Here is a 16,748-nt window from a genome sequence, read left to right on the forward strand (position 1 = left end):
CAGGAATACTCTGAATCTAAGAAAAGGCTTAAGGATTTTCTTCTGCTTCCACAGCATAGACCCCTGGCTATTCCCCCTGTATTGGACATGGTGGATGATGTTTTTACAGAGGCATCTCTCTCTCCTGATTCTTTTCCTCCTGCTCCTGTCAAACCCAGATAGGTATTACAGGGTTCCAGATTCCCACAAATATCTATTTAAGAATCCTTCAGCTGATCCAGAAACTATTTCTCAGGGCCCTAAGGGTGTTAAAGTGGCTTCTGCTAAGAATTCTGTTCCCTCTGACCGAGGGTCCAGAGCCTTGGAAAGATGGGGCAAAAAAGTTTATACTTCTGCTACATTGTCTATTAGTGCTTTGAATTGTCAATTTCATATGTTAAAATATCAGCAATACCTTTTGTATACCTTTTGTCTGTGTTAAAGCAAAATATGTCTGCTGTTTCTGGTGGTGCAGACAATAAGGAATTACAGGATTTATTGCATGCTACTGAGCAGGTGGGTAAACATACCCTGCCCTGTGGTTTTGATTCTTTGGAGGCTTCTTGCAGGGCTGCAGCAACTGACGCAGTTATTAGAAGGCATGCTTGGTTAAAGGAGCAAAGTTTGCCTGAGCAGGTTAAAGCAAAGCTTTTAGATGCCCCTTTGCAACACAATGTTTTGTTTGGGGCCAAAGCTGAGGAAGTATTGAAGAAAATGGAAGACAAAGCCAAATCTATGCAGACGGTTAAAGATTTTCTACAGGTACAACCTCCTAGATTTAGCAGGAATTGGCCAGCTAAACATTGGTCCTTTCCGAGCTCAGACAGGCCTTAGAGGGGCAGATACGGGCATTCCAGAGGTAGGGGTCAGGCACAGCCCCCTTTCAGAAATAAGCAGTGGAGTGCCCCCTCTCCCAAGGGAAGGGAAGATAGGTCACAACCTTACAGGAAACCGTCATTATGACTCTCTCTTACTAGCTCCAGGGGCATCCCTCCTGGATGCGCCTTTGGGAGGAAAAGTCTCTCTTTTTTTATCACAATTGGAGCCGCATAACCCAAGACAAATGGGTTCTGGACATAGTTTCAAGGGGTTACAGGTTTCATTTCCATACCTTGCCAAGATCAAACGGATGGCCAGATCTGCCAAAGCATCAATGGGCAGAGGCACAACGGCAAGTTCGGTCCCTCATGGATATGAGGGCCATAGGTTTGGTACCAGATTCAGAAATGGGGCAAGGGTTTTATTCAAGACTTTTCCTGGTTCCCAGGAAGGAAAACGCATGGAGACCAATCCTGGACCTTTCCTAGAAATTCCAAAATTCAAGATGCTCACTCTGTAGCAGCTGCTGCCTATGCTGAGCAAGAACGCTTGGATGGTGACTTTTGACTTGAAAGAGGCTTACCTGCATATTCCCATACAGCAAGAGTGCAGAAGGTACCTGAGATTCAAAGTGGGCTCGAGGCATTACCAGTTCTCTGTGCTGCCCTTTGGCTTATCTACTGCGCCCAGGGTCTTTACAAAGTGCCTGGCACCAGTAATAGCATTTTGCGGACAGAAGGGAATTTGAATATACCCTTATCTGGATGATTGTCTCATTCAAGCGGACGACAAGGAGACTTTACTTCAGCATCTAACATTTGTGCAGCATCTTCTCTTTTGCCTAGGGTTCACAGTGAACCTAAAGAAATTAAACCTGGTGCCTACGCAGCAAATTACTTTCCTGGGTGCGCTTCTGAGCACTACAACCCAGATGGCTTATTTGACACCAGACAAAAATGTGCAACGGGCTTCTTATTTCAAAAATCTGGCTTTAATGAGTCCGTGATCGCAATTTTGCCTCATCTCTGGCAGGAGTTTCTTTGGTGGGCCGAGGCCTGTCTCCAAAACAAGGGGAGGCCTTTCTGTCCCATTCCAACCAATCAAGTCATAACGACAGATGCTTCGGATCATGCATGGGGAGCCCACATGCAAGGGAAATGTCTTCAGGGTACCTGGACAGAGGACCAAATGCATCTGCATATAAATTTGAAGGAGATGCTAGCTGTACAGAATGCCCTGACAGCCTTCAAAGGTCTTATTCTACCGGGGCAATTACTGATAAAGACGGACAACACTACAGTGATGTGGTACATAAACAAGCGGGGAGGCTGTCATTCTTACCCCCTGTGCAGTTTGGCCATGGCTCTGTGGAACACAGCACTAGCCAACAAGGTGGACTTACTAGCTCAATTCCTGCCAGGAAAGGACAACACTCTGGTGGACAGTCTAAGCAGAACTCTCTTGGATCCACACAAATGGATGTTGGATGTTCGGATATTCAGGATGATAATGAAGGTGTCCGGACATAGATCTTTTTGCATCTCCCCAAAACCATCAACTTCAAACGTTCTGCACGAGGACCTACCACAAGCTAGCATGGAAAGTGGATGCTCTTTCATTCAGTTGGAAGCACCTCTCAGTATATGCTTTTCCTCTTTTGCCTCTTCTTCCTCGGGTACTTCTGAAAATCTAACAGGACAGACCACAAATGATTTTACTGGCTCCCAACTGGCCTCGGCAATTCTGGTATTCCTCCCTGATGAACCTGGGTCAGGGTCCACCCTGGATTTTGCCACAGCTTCCACATCTACTGTCTCAACGAGATGGCCAGATCCTGCACAGCCATGTCAAAACTCTGAATCTAGCAGCCTGGCAGATCCAGGGTCTTTAAACAGTTCTACCCTTACCAAACAGGTACTGGACATAATTCTTGAAGCTAGACGGCCCAGCACCAGGAATTCTTATGCAGGTAAATGGAAAAGATTTTGCTCCTGGACTCAGGCCCAGGGTTTTGATTCTGCAGTTCCAAACATTCCTCTGATTTTACAATACCTAACAGAGATGTTACATAAGGGCCTATCTTTTTCATCTATCAAAATTCATGCTTCTGCTATTTCTGCACATTACAAAAAGGATTCCCCAATCTTTTCTCATCCGTTACTTAAGCAATATATGAGAGGGGCGAAGAATATAAGGCCTCCTTTAAGAGCACCAGTTCCCACTTGGGATCTCAACTTTGTTTTGGAAAAGTTAACTTTATCTCCTTTTGAATCTGCAGCTTCCACAGATTTAAAGTTTTTATCATGGACTGCTTTTCTTTTAGCCATTACCTCTGCCAGAAGAGTTTCGGAATTGCAAGCTCTCATGGCTGTAGAACCCTTTATTATTTTTCATCAGGACAGGGTGTCCCTGAGGACTAATCCCACCTTTATGCCGAAGGTGGTTTCGAAAGTAGCCTTGAATGAGACTATTCATTTGCCTACCTTTTATCCTAATCCTCAAAGTGAAGAGGAAAGTATTTTGCATTCTTTAGATATACACAGGCAGCTTCGTTTTTACCTGGACAGGACCAAGATTTTCAGGAAATCGGACCAATTGTTTGTGGCTTATGCTTCTACCTCACAGGGGAGAGCAATCACTAAGCAGACTATTTCTAAGTGGATTGCCCACTGTATCAAGTTCTGTTACTCTCATCATGGTAAGCCTGTTCCTGTTAATGTCAGAACACATTCTACCAGAGCTACTGCCACTTTGGCAGCTTTTCTCAGTGGAGTTCCTACCAAGGAGATCTTAGAAGCTGCAACTTGGAGTTCTGTGCATACTTTTTCTATGCACTACAATCTCCCTCTCTATTCTAAATCTAGGGCAGGTTTTGCCTCTGCAGTCCTGCAGGGTTTTGTGGCCGCCCCTTCTGTTCCTTCTCCATCCACCCTTTCTTAGCTTTGGGATTCAACCCTACAGTAATGACTGTAACAGTGAACCACGAAGAACATAGTACAGTTGTGTACTCTTACCATAAATGTAGATGTTCGAGTATGTTCACTGTTACATTCTGGGTTACCCTCCCTCCTGTCCCCTCTTTTGTTGTTCTTTCAGTGCTGTCTGTGTCTCCTTGACATTTCTTTTTTCTCCGAGGTATTTTTGCTGGTGATATTTGGGAATGTTCCTGTTTATGTTTGCTTATTCTTTTTGATTAAGCTTTTGGCCTTTATTTTTGGGCACCTGACATCTGGGGCAAGGAAAAACTGTGGAAAATGGCGTTGGCTGAGGTCTTTATACCCCTGACGCACTGACGTCAGGGCAGGAGTGACTTCAGCCAATGTCAGACCCGACTTTGGGACTCTGGCCGATCTAGGGCTGCTGCCAGCAGGAAGAACCCTACAGTAATGACTAACAGTGAACATACTCGAACATCTACATTTATGGTAAGAGTACACAACTGTACTTTATTCTTGGCTTGCAATAACTGTAGGGAGAAACCGGACCGTAGCAGTGGTTTTATCTGGCAATGTTGCAGTTGCTGGGGGCCCGAGCTGCGATGATGCAGGTAGACCAAGTGCACTATGCAGACTTGTCTGGTAGGTATCCTTATTAAAAAGTGTTATTCTTGGCTTGCAATAACTGAAGGGAGAAACCGTAGCAGTTGTGTGGGTGTGGGTTGCTGTGTTTGTGGAAGGTGGAGGTGTGCTTTTGTAAGTGTGGTGCAAATCTTATGCATTATGAAATGGAGAAATTAAGAGTTTAATTTTGCTCAGAGAAGTCCCTAGCAATTTCATCACTGCTTGATTCAGACATATACATTCCCTTGTGTTTGTCAGTACTATGAGTGCATTGTTTTGGAGTGTGGTATGTATCACTGCTACAGCTGCTGGTACTCTTTCAATAAAAGTATATGCTTCTCCAGGAGTCTGTTGCTGAGAGGATGATAAACACACTACAAGTATACAACTAAGACAAACTACATAAAGCAATAGTAAGAAAGTACTAGGTCACATCAGAGGCTTGGGAGGTCATTGTTAAGAAACTGAGAATTGTTGAAAAATTTATCATTAAATACCATAAGTTCAGGTTATACTATAACAGAATAACTATGTAAAGATAACCATGTCAGCAGCCAAAATGCAATACAAGTTGAATATTTTACTGTACACATTTTAAAAAATGGATAGACTAGCCTAAACTCTGTACTTTTTTTTATTCTTGGGAATTGCTATTCAGAAGAGAAGAGACATACAAGGGAACAGTTTTAGTGGCACACCAGGCTATTTTTTTATTTCTATTGTCATGCAAAGCTGACTAAATAGTTGAATCTAGCAAAGCTGGAAATGAGACTGTAGCCCACTGAAGGAGGGGAGATGGGAGGAGTAACCTAGCCAGGAACTGAAACTTGCAAAACTGCTCCTTGTGAAAAGTCTCTTTTATCTCAGTAATTTGTTGACACTTTTGCAAGTTTCTTTCAGTGAATGTGTAGTACATCAGTAGGAACAACATTTGTAAAACTCAGCGCATACCAGTCAATGACACATGAGCTGCAGACTCTCAAACTTGGCAGTTTTTTTCAGGAGTTCCATTGTAAGTGAATGGAAGTCTAGTCTGACAACAAATGGTAGGGCTATTTGTCCTCACAGTCTGCATTGTAGGACAGATTTAGTTTTCCAGACGAATCACCATGTCTGCCCCCATGAGGGCAGACACGAGTAAAAACAAAATAAAATTAGGAATGAGTACTTATTTTGCTGAAGGCAGCTTTGGGAGGTGTAGTAAATCATGACAAGATAAAAAATATATGTTTTCTTCATTTGCCCGTAGTGGTCCTTTAAGTAAGGGGAAGTTTGCTGTAGAAGTTTTTCACTGTGGTTTCCTTGGTTGGAGGTGGTGGTGTGGTGTGGGCATCCAGAGTGATTAGTTTATGGTCTGATCTAACCAGTGACGGGTTGACCTCCGGTGTGGAACACCTGTCGCCCATGTTGGTGATGACCAGGTCCAGTATGTTTTCACCTCTGGTAGGGGAGTTTACCAGCTGATCCAGGGCATATGAGTTGATAAATTCCAGGAAGCGCTGGACCTGGGAGTTTGTACTTGAGTAGTTTTACCAATTAATGGTAGGGTAATTGAAATCGCCCAATAACAGGGTGTTCCGTAGGACCTTCATGTTTTCCAGTGTCTCCAGACAGGTGGAGTGGTGGTCCTGGGTCATGGAAGGTGATCTGGGTCATGAGTGTCTTCCTGATAACATTACTTAAAATGCATTTTAGAGTAAGGAAACTGAACCGAAAGACTTTAAAAAAAAAAGTATTTTTGTTTCCGGCTGAAAAATGTTTGGTAAGAGGGGAGTGGGTGCGATTAGGAACAGTATAATCACACTTAACAGCAAGTGCTTTGGAAATGTCTTTTGGAGAGCTGCAAAAAGTTGCTTATGCTGATATTTCTTTCCCTTGACAGGAAAAAACATAGTGCTTTCCTTCTCTTTGTTGTGCTTTAGCAAGAAGGGGAGAAGGTGACTTTTTTTTTTTTTAATTACTGCTGAAGAGTGTGTATAATAAGACTGCCATCATGTGGTGTGGAATTAAATGACCACGTTGTTCAGTTTTTAATTGGAGCTGTGATTGCTAATGTTTTAAAACACTATAAGCTGTAGCCAATTATTTTTTTCCTTCATTCACTTTTGCTGACTTGGCATTGTTTCAATCCACCCAACAGTGTTACAGTTAACTTAGTGCTCTGTGTTTTGATGTTTTGTAGTGAACCCTCATCAGATGGGTCTCCACTCTCTGGGAAGGATTGTTAGAGTTGCCACCAATTGGTTAAAGAATATTGAAAGAGCAGATGCATCACTATATGGACGAGGATTTGTTTGGGGGGGGGGGGGGTAGCAACCTGTTTCTGCTAATATTCACTTCCAACTTCCAGGGAGGTCAGCTTCTTTTGTTGGATCTTCCCATACATGTTTAACCATACTTTTCACTTCAACCAATTGTCTAAACCACTTCAGATGGCAGATAAGCTGCAAATGGTGGCATTTCAAGTATGTATGTGGATGGTATTATGTCCTCTTGGAACAACTTGTGGCTCATTGGTCTGTTCATTTTTTATGCTGCCAGCCAAGCTACTCAAAACCACAAGTGCAACAATTTGAGGAATTTAAGAATATAGAAAGGCAGATTTTTCTTAGCAGATAAAAAAGATCTTTGGGCCTACAGAGTTTATCCATTTCCCCATCTTCTTTGTAAGCTGCAGATCCTACTTACCTTAAAGTAAATTAATTTATTTCTTCCATCTGGCGTAACAGATGATGTCCTTCCATATCACTGTTGCAGTATCCCTTACGCTAGGGACACCCTGCCAAGGGCAGCCAGATGTCCAGCCAGTATACCCGAGCCTTTTGGTTGTAAAGGGTACACCATATGTCACATATATGCTCCCTGCACACAACATAGGGCAATAAAGGTGACATCCAAATGTAGCATTCTCAGAACTTCTTTGCCACCAATCTGAACACTGATGTTCTTCGTGTTTCACTGTTGCAGTCATTACATTTGGGTAATCTGCTGGCAGGTTGCCCTCAGTCGGTCTGAATTCCAAAGTCTTGGGTCCTGCCGTCGGTTGCTGTCTCCTCTTCCATGACGTCAGGTCGTCAGGGGTATAAAACATGCAGCCAACGCCATTTTCTTTAGTCTTTCTTGCCGCGCGGTGCCCGAAGCAGAAGCATTTTGCAAGTGCCAGTCAGCCGACTACTGAAATATTCAAGTTTGAGTTTCAGAACCGAAGTCTTCACTAAAGCGAAGTACCTTGTTGGGGAAACTTTTTTCTTGCTTTTTACCGGTGTTAGAAAAAGTTAATAATTGTATTACTTGTGGGAAGCAAATACATCATAAGGATTTCCATTTATACTGTATTCCTTGCCTAGGCCCTGATCACAGCGTGCCTGGCTGTCTGTTTTGTGCTAGATTTAACCAACACACTATTAAGCGTCGGCATATTTTTGTATCAAAGTATTTTGGAAACGGATTTAACTACCCAGAAATGTCTGATAGCAATCCGACTACCGGAGTGCATAAAAAAACGCAAAGAAAAGGACAGAGAAAGGCAGTCGAGATCCAAAACCGACGAAGCTTCTCCTAAGCCAGTCGTCGGTTCGCCGGTACTCAGTGAGGCGCTTTCGCAGCCCCTGATACCTGCTACATTCTAGTCGCAGGCCTCTACCGATACCCATGTGGAGTCTGGCATGCCGCAAGATACTCAAGGTATTGGACCGACGGTTGTATCTCCTTCGGATGGGTCCGGAGCCACTGAGCAGGCATTGGCTTCTGAGGGTGTATTCAGCCCTCAACATTTGTATATCAAACCGAAAGCTGCAAAACCAAAGACAAAAGCAACTTCTAAAACTAAAAAAATGATGCATGAGCCACGTGCAGAGGCCTCTATGCCTAAAAAACAGATGATCAAAATGGCTGAAGACCTTATTACCTTTATCAGGGATACCCATCCCCCTCCTGATAAGAGGCCTAGGCAAGACACTGATTATGAATCTTCAGATCAGGTTTCTATTTCCACTGATTCCTCTTCTGATCAGAAATTATCTACAGCTCCCTATGAGGATTCTGATACTGAGGAGTCTCTTCCATCTGCATCTCCTCCTGAGGATTATTCATTTGGAGAAACCTTGCATACTTTGAGGTAGCATTTTCACTGGGAGAGTCGAGACTTCTCAGATTCAAAAAAGAGGCTCAGGGATTTCCTTCTTCGCCCTCAGCACAGGCCTTTAGCCATTCCCCCTGTTTTAGACATTGTGGATGATGTATTTTCAGAGTCAAGCTTGTCCCCTGACTCCTTGCCTCCAGCTCCCAGTAAGCCTGACCGATATTACAGGGGCCCTGGCTCACATAAATTTTTGTTTAGAAACCTTGCTCCTGATCCTGAAACTATTTCACAGGGTCCAAAGGGAGTCCAGGCCTCAACAGCAAAAATCCTACCTCTCTGACAGAGATTCAAGGGCACTGGACAGATGGGGAAAAAAGGTTTATACATCTGCAACCTTGGCAGTTAGGGCCTTAAACTGTCAATTTCATATGCTTAAGTACCAACAACATGTTATGGGATTGCTGAAACAGAAAATGATGTTGATTTCAGAATATGCAGAAAATAAAGAATTGCAGGAATTACTGCATGCAGCTGAACAAGTTGGAAAGCATACTTTGCAATGTGGTTTTGATTCCTTAGAGGCCTCCTGCAGGGCCGCAGTTACTGGATCTGTGATTAGGAGGCATGCCTGGTTAAAGGAACAAAATTTACCTGATTATGTTAAAGATAAATTGCTAGATGCACCTTTACAGCATGATTCTCTGTTTGGTGTTAAGGCAGAAGAGGTTTTAAAGAAAATGGAAGACAAAGTTAAGTCCATGCAAACTGTTAAAGACATCTTACGAGTGCAGCCACCAAGATTCAGTAGACACTGGCCTACCAAAAATTGGTCCTTTCCTGTGTCAGACAGAGGTCAAAGGGGCAAATCCAGATGCCTTAAGGGTTCCAGATACCAGGCGCAAGATTCATACAGGTCAAAGCAGTGGGGCGCTTCCACCTCCAAATCTGGAGGAGATAAAGCGCAAACCTACAGAAAGCAATCCCAATTACTTCCCTGTCCCTTCACCAAGCACTTATCTTTTGGCAACACCCATAGGGGGAAAATTAGCACTTTTTGCTCAAAATTGGCAGTTAACCCAGGACAAGTGGGTACTAATCATCATATCTCAGGGATACAGATTCCATTTCCACACACTGTCAATGGCAAATGGTTGGCCAGATCTGCCAAAAAATCAGTGGGCAGAGGCACAGAAACAGGTTATGTCCCTCATGGATATGGGGGCCATTCAGGCAGTACCAGAACAGGAAAAAGGACAAGGTTAATACTCTACTGTTCTTGGTACCCAGAAAAGACAAGGCCTGGCGGCCAATACTGGATTTATCAATTTTGAACACACACCTGGACATTCCAAAATTCAAAATGCTGACTTTGCAGCAGCTTCTGCCCATGCTGGGCAAGAATGCTTGGCTGGTGACTTTAGACCTAAACGAGGCATACCTGCATGTCCCAATAAGACAATTGTGCGGAAGATACCTCAGTTCAAGGCTGGCTTTAATGCATTACCAATTCTCTGCACTGCCTTTTGGCTTATCTACTGCGCCCAGGGTCTTTACAAAGTACCTGGCACCAGTAATTGCATTTTGCAGACAAAGAAGTATACAAATATATCCTTACTTGGACGACTGTCTCATTCAAGCAGAGAACAAGGACATTCTTCTTCGACACCTGGTGTTTGTGAAAAGGCTTCCAACATGCCTAGGGTACACAGTAAACAAAAAGAAATCACAACTGATACCCTCTCAAAAGCTAACATTCCTGGCTGCAAGCTTAATGCAACTGCCCAGATGGCTTACCTCACGCCAGACAAGCAAAGGCAACTGACTACTTCAAACTGATGGCAACAAAAACGATTCCTCTCATTCCCTGCCTGCAACAGGAGTTTCTATGGTGGGCAATGGCATCACCAAAACATGGGACGGCCATTCACTCTACCCCCTGCCAGCCAAACCATGACAACAGACACAGATTATGCCTGGGGGGGCCCACATGGCAGGAAGATGCATTCAGGGCATATGGTCACCAAAACAAATTCATCTGCATATCAACCAGAAGGAGATGCTAGCTGTTCAAAATGCCCTAACAGCCTTCAAGGACTTTCTTCATCCAGGACAACTACTGATAAAGATGGACAACACCAGAGTCATGTGGTATATAAACAAGCAAGGGAGCACACACTCTTACCCCCTCTGCAGATTAGCCATGACACTGTGGAACACAGCTTTGACCTACCAAATACATCTTCAAGCTCAATTCCGGCCAGGAACACAAAACACTCTGGCAGACTATTTAAGCAGAAACCTTATAGACCCTCACGAGTGGAAACTAAATCCACAAGTCTTCAGTATGATAGAGAATTGGGGGTCCCAGACATGGATCTGTTTGCCTCTCCTCAAAATTATCAATTGAAAAGATTCTGCACAAGGACTTATCACAGACAAGCATGGAAAGTGGACACCCTATCCTTCAGTTGGAAAAACCTATCAGTTTACGCCTTTCTTCCTCTGCCTCTTCTCCCCAAGGTCCTCCTACAAGTCGGACAATAGAAACCAAAGATGATACTAATTGCCCTGGACTGGCCCCGCCAATACTGGTACCCAATCCTAAGGAACTTGTCTCAATACCCAGCTTGGACCTTGCCTCAAAGACCACAACTGCTGTCCCAGCAAAACAATCAGATCCTGCACAATCAACTACAAACTCTGAACCTGGCAGCATGGCTGATCGTGTAGTCATACAAACAACACCTCTCAGTAAAGCTGTGATGGATGTCATTTTGGAAGCCAGAAGGCCTATTACTAGAAAATCTTATGCTGAGAAATGGAAGAGATTCTGTGCTTGGAATCAAGCACAAGGAACTGATACAACTAAACCAAATATTCCTTAGATATTGCATTACTTAACTGAGATGCTTGAACAAAGGTCGATCTTTCTCATCAATTAAAATCCATGCCTCTGCCATTTCGGCTCATTACAATACAGAGCCACCAATCTTTTCTCATCCTTTACTAAAGCAGTATCTTAGAGGAGCCAAAAATTTAAGGCCTCCTAGAAGATCGCCATTGCCTGCATGGGACCTCAATTATGTGTTGGAAAAGCTTACCCTGCCTCCATTTGAACCAGCTGCTACCACTGATATAAAGCTCTTATCATGGAAAACAGCTCTGCTTCTAGCAGTTGCTTCAGCAAGAAGTTTCAGAGCTACAGGCCCTAATGGCTATAGAGCCTTTTATCATATTTTACCCAGACAGGGTATCTCTGAGGACAAATCCTACTTTTATGTCTTATGTGGTTTCCAGTGTGGCTCTTAACCAGACAATTCATCTGCCAACCTTTTATCCAAATCTGCACAACAAGGGGGAGAGAATTCTGCATTCCTTGGACGTACGCAGACAGCTAAGATTCTACTTAAGTAGGACTAAAGCTCTAAGAAAAACTGAGCAATTACTAATGACATATGCTGCAGGATCAGAGGGCAAGGCTATTTCAAAGTAGACAGTTTCAAAGTGGATAAGCCACTGCATCCATTTCTGCTACTTACACCATGGTAAACCTGTGCCCAAGGGCATTAGGTCTCATTCCACCAGAGCTGCAGCTACTTCAGCAGCCTTTCTAAGGAGAGTACCAGCCAAAGACATTCTAGAGGCTGCTACTTGGAGCTCTGTTCACACCTTTACAAAGCATTATCATTTGCCTCTTTACTCTAAATCCAGAGCAGGTTTTGCCACTGCAGTTCTGCAGGGCCTTATAGCCGCTCCTAATGCTGTTTAGCTCCAGCCCCCCGACCATAGCTTTGGGATTCTACCCAAATGCACCAGGCCTTGCTTGTCTCAGGACTTTATTCCAGGCCTTGCTTGTCTCAGGACTTTATTCCAGGCCTTGCTTGTCTCAGGACTTTATTCCAGGCCTTGCTTGTCTCAGGACTTTATTCCAGGCCTTGCTTGTCTCAGGACTTTATTCCAGGCCTTGCTTGTCTCAGGACTTTATTCCAGGCCTTGCTTGTCTCAGGACTTTATTCCAGGCCTTGCTTGTCTCAGGACTTTATTCCAGGCCTTGCTTGTCCCAGGACTTTATTCCAGGCCTTGCTTGTCTCAGGACTTTATTCCAGGCCTTGCTTGTCTCAGGACTTTATTCCAGGCCTTTCTTGTCTCAGGACTTTATTTTCCATGCTCAGAGTTATCCAGACCTTGCTGTGGCACAGGGAAGTCCTACTGCCTACCAGTGGGACTGGTGAACATTGTACTGCCTATCTAACGCTAGAGGAGTGGTTTCCAGCTCTGAAATTGTAATTTTATTAGCCTTTTTGGGCTGATTTCTATCCCTTTCAACTTTCTGGCTTAAAAACGCGCGTGTTTGCACATTTTTCACATCGTGCAGCACTACAAGGCTACAGTTAAACTATTCCAGGTGTCAAAGTCTGCTCTTCAAATTTTCCCTTAAAACTAGGTTTCTCAGTAGTAGCACTAAAATCTGAACCCCAGCACTTTCTCTAGAACCTGCTGTAAAGCACTAGGAAGCCTGAAACTGATACAAGCACTCAGCTCTCCTTGTCAATAGGGAGAAATTAATCATAGGCACTAAACAGCCTACAATTGCAAAGTACCTTGCAAAGGTAAGGGAAAACAGCTCTTAAACCTTACAAGAAAGAACCTAAACAGGCATGTCCAAGGGTCAGCTTCCAGTGGTTGCTCCTGTCCACCTGGTGAATCTGGGCATACTGGGGCAATGCGGCAACTGCCTCATGTACACAGACAATCCTCTCCTCCTACCACCCAACACTACAACCTGCAAGAGATGCACTTATATAGCCAAACTGGAAGCAAAGCTCTCTCCAGTCAAGACTGTGCTAGACAGTCAAGAGGAGAAGGCTAACACCTGCATTACACCTCTAGCAACTCATAGCCCTTCAAAACCCACACCAACTCCCACACATAGCAACACTAAACCCACATATGCGGAGGCCCTTAACATTAACCTGCCCAAGCAACAAGGACCTCCGAAGCTGAAATGCAAACACCAGTCACAACCAAAGTGACACATAGCTCACAACACCAGTGTGCCACCCCACAACAAGTACAAATACGACTCGGTCATTGTCCATGCTGGAGAAAATGACTTGAGACGTACCTCCCTGGACTACATGAAAGGAGACATGGAAGAGCTCTTGGATCATGTGACCCAGGCAGGTATGACCCTAGCCCTGAGTAGCACCCTGCCTTCGCCCAGAATGATACCACAGTATAAGGACAAAATGATTGACTTCAACAATTGGCTAAGCTTCTGGTGTCATTCAAAGGGGATCCAGTATGTCTACCTGAGAAGACATGATCGACAAACCACGATGTTTTGCCAAAGATGGTCTGCACCTGTCACCCCTGGGATTCAGGTTACTGGCTAAAGCTCTTGCCACCCCTATAGTGCCTTTTTTAGGCAAGGTTCAAAGGATAAAACCACCACTGTAACAGATACAAGCATGCAAAATCTGAAGATAGTGCTACTCAATGCTAGAAGTCTAAACCTCAAAATGCACTCTCGCGAGGCACTCCTAAAAATGGAGAACATCGATATCTGTGCAGTGACTGAGACCTGGTTCAGGGCTCCAGAGACCACCCCCTGCAATACCAGGCTACAATTCTTACCACACTTTTCGGCCACAAAACCAAGACCAAAACACTAAAGGTGGAGGAGTATCCATATTCACCAAGGATATTCACACCTCCAGGCTAGTTGCCCAACACAATGCATCTGAAATTCTCCAGGTGCAACTAACACTAGGTAAGACTGCAATCCAAATTGTAGCTTGGTACAGATCCCCCACCATACCCCAAGATTCTCACTACACCTTCCTAAATATACTGGAAAATATTAAGATACAACCAAACACCCTAATACTAGGTGATTTCAACTACTCTGCCATTAATTGGGAAAACTACTCGGTACCAACTCCTTTTTCCAACGGTTCTTGGAATTCATAAATTCCAACGCCCTGGATCAACTAATCCATTGTCCCACCAGGGGCTCCAATATCCTAGACCTGGTCATTACCAACATGGGAGATAGCTCCACACCAGTGGTCACACCCTCATTGGTCAGGTCTGACCATAAGCAAATCACCCTTGACATCCACATCCCACCCCCACCCCCCAGTAAGGAAACCTCCTTAAAAAACTTCTCCAAAGCCAACTTCATGCTACTGAAGTCAGAAGTGACAAACTTCACAGCACCCATGCAGACGGGATCTGGAAGTTCGACTGCAGAATCCTACACTAAGGCACTGTGCGAGCACATCCCCACTCGTGCATGAATCGTGCCATCCCAAATAGAACCAAGATGCTCTTCTCCAAAAAAAAAAAAGGAAGCCAATCTGGTGGTCCCCTGCTATAAACAAACTATACAACAGAAGGAAGAAACTGTTGCAGAAAAGAGGAAAATCTCAGGATGCAAGAAACTCCCTCACAAGCCTCAGTAAGAAGCTGAGATCCCTCCTAAAATCCTTAAAAGCTAGGTACGAAAATAAAGTTGCCAAAGATTCCAAAGATTCCAAAGATAACCGCAAGGCATTCTATAGTTATGTCAAGAATCTAAATGGCAATGCTCAGATCTGCAGTGAGCTACAACAGAATGTCATTAAATATACTGATCCCAGGGATATTGCCAATATCCTGGCAGATCGATTTAGTGCCAACTTCACTCCCCTCTTACCCCCTAAAGGGCCCCATCTCAATACCAAAAGATTGCCAAATTCCGATAATCACAGCCACACAGGTAGAAACAGCTCTCTCCAAAGCTAAGAATACAGCATCCATGGGACCAGGTGACATCCCAGGCGGTGTACTACATGAACTACAAAATGAACTGGCACCCCACCTAAGTGTCATGTTTAATCATAGCCTCACCTCAGGCTTCGTGCTCACGGAGTGGCGCACAGCTACAGTTATCCCAATCCACAAGGGAGGATCCACCTTGGATCCCGGGAGCTACCATCCCATCAGTCTGACAAGCCTGATCTGCAAGGGCATGGAACGCATAATCATGGAACTTATAAACAAAGACATTGGCAATCTCCGGACACTGGACCCCAACCAGTTTGGGTTTGTGAAGAGCCGATCTTGTCTCCTGAATCTGATTGATGACTTTGAATTGGTCTCCAGAGCTGTGTATGAGAGTAAGGAGGTCCACACAGCCTATCTGGACCTTGCCAAGGCCTTCGACACCATCCCCCACTCTGGAATCATAGATAAACTTACTAAGCTGGACATAAATCCCTACGTCACTCGATGGGTTGCCAACTGGCTTACTGACAGAGCCCAGACTGTAAAAGTAGCCGACTCCAAATCCAGCTCCAGACAAGTGCAGTACCTCAGGGTTCAGTCCTGGGACCACTCTTGTTTGGCATCTACTTCTCTGAAGTACAGGCCAGCACTAAGGTACTCTGGCTAACAAAGTTTGCAGATGACTGCAAACTGGGGGCCATTATTGAATCCCCAAATGATGTGGATATTCTACAAAAGGGCCTTAAAGAAACAGATGCCTGGTGCTAGAGCCATGGGCTCAAGCTTAATGCCAGTAAATGTATAGTCATCCCCTTTGGAAAAAAACATGTACCCATGAACTACCACATAGGTGGCAGGACACTAAACATCGAAAGTGTGATGAGAGACTTAGGGACACAAGTGGACAGTGGTCTCACTTTCGATAACCACAACACCACAACAGCCAGGAAATCCTTCTACATGGCACACCTCATCACGAAGGGCTTTTCATCCAGAAAAAAGGAGGTCATTGTCCCACTGTACTCATCCCTCATTAGACCCATTATAGAGTATAATGCCCCATTTAGTATGTACCTCACAATACATCTGCAACAGCTGGAAAGGCCACAGAAATACCTCACTAAACGAATCACAGGCCTAAAGCAGATGCCATATGCTGACCGTCTAAAAAAAAAAAAAAAAAAAAAAAAAAACCTCCAGCTATACTCTGTGGCATATTGTCTACTCAGAGATGATCACTGCTTAACATAAAAGGCCATGTCAAACCCTGAGCTGTTGGACATGCTCCACTTAAAGAAATCCCAATCCCTCAGAGCCACACACTCCAGGGATCTAAACCTTATCACAATGAACAAAACATGCTGGAAGGATAGGTTCCTGACCCAGAGACTCCCCAGACTCTGGACTAGACTGCCCATACATGTCAAGCAGAGCACCTCATTGGCCCTCTTCAAAGGGAACCTTGATGATTGAATGGGAGATAGGAAATTCACCCCGGGGATCATGTCAGTCGCCCTGCTAGACAGGGGCCCAGAGAA

At 44.3% G+C, this 16,748-nt stretch overlaps 1 protein-coding gene across 1 annotated transcript in view; it reads left to right on the forward strand.

The window, feature by feature from the left end:
- Window positions 1-16,748, forward strand: part of TLN1 (talin 1) — a 3,443,760-nt gene that overhangs the window by 2,226,399 nt on the left and 1,200,613 nt on the right. The window lies entirely within an intron of this gene.

This window comes from Protopterus annectens, chromosome 1.part1 (assembly GCF_019279795.1).
Source record: "Protopterus annectens isolate FY-2018-M chromosome 1.part1, PAN1.0, whole genome shotgun sequence".
NCBI lineage: Eukaryota > Metazoa > Chordata > Ceratodontiformes > Protopteridae > Protopterus > Protopterus annectens.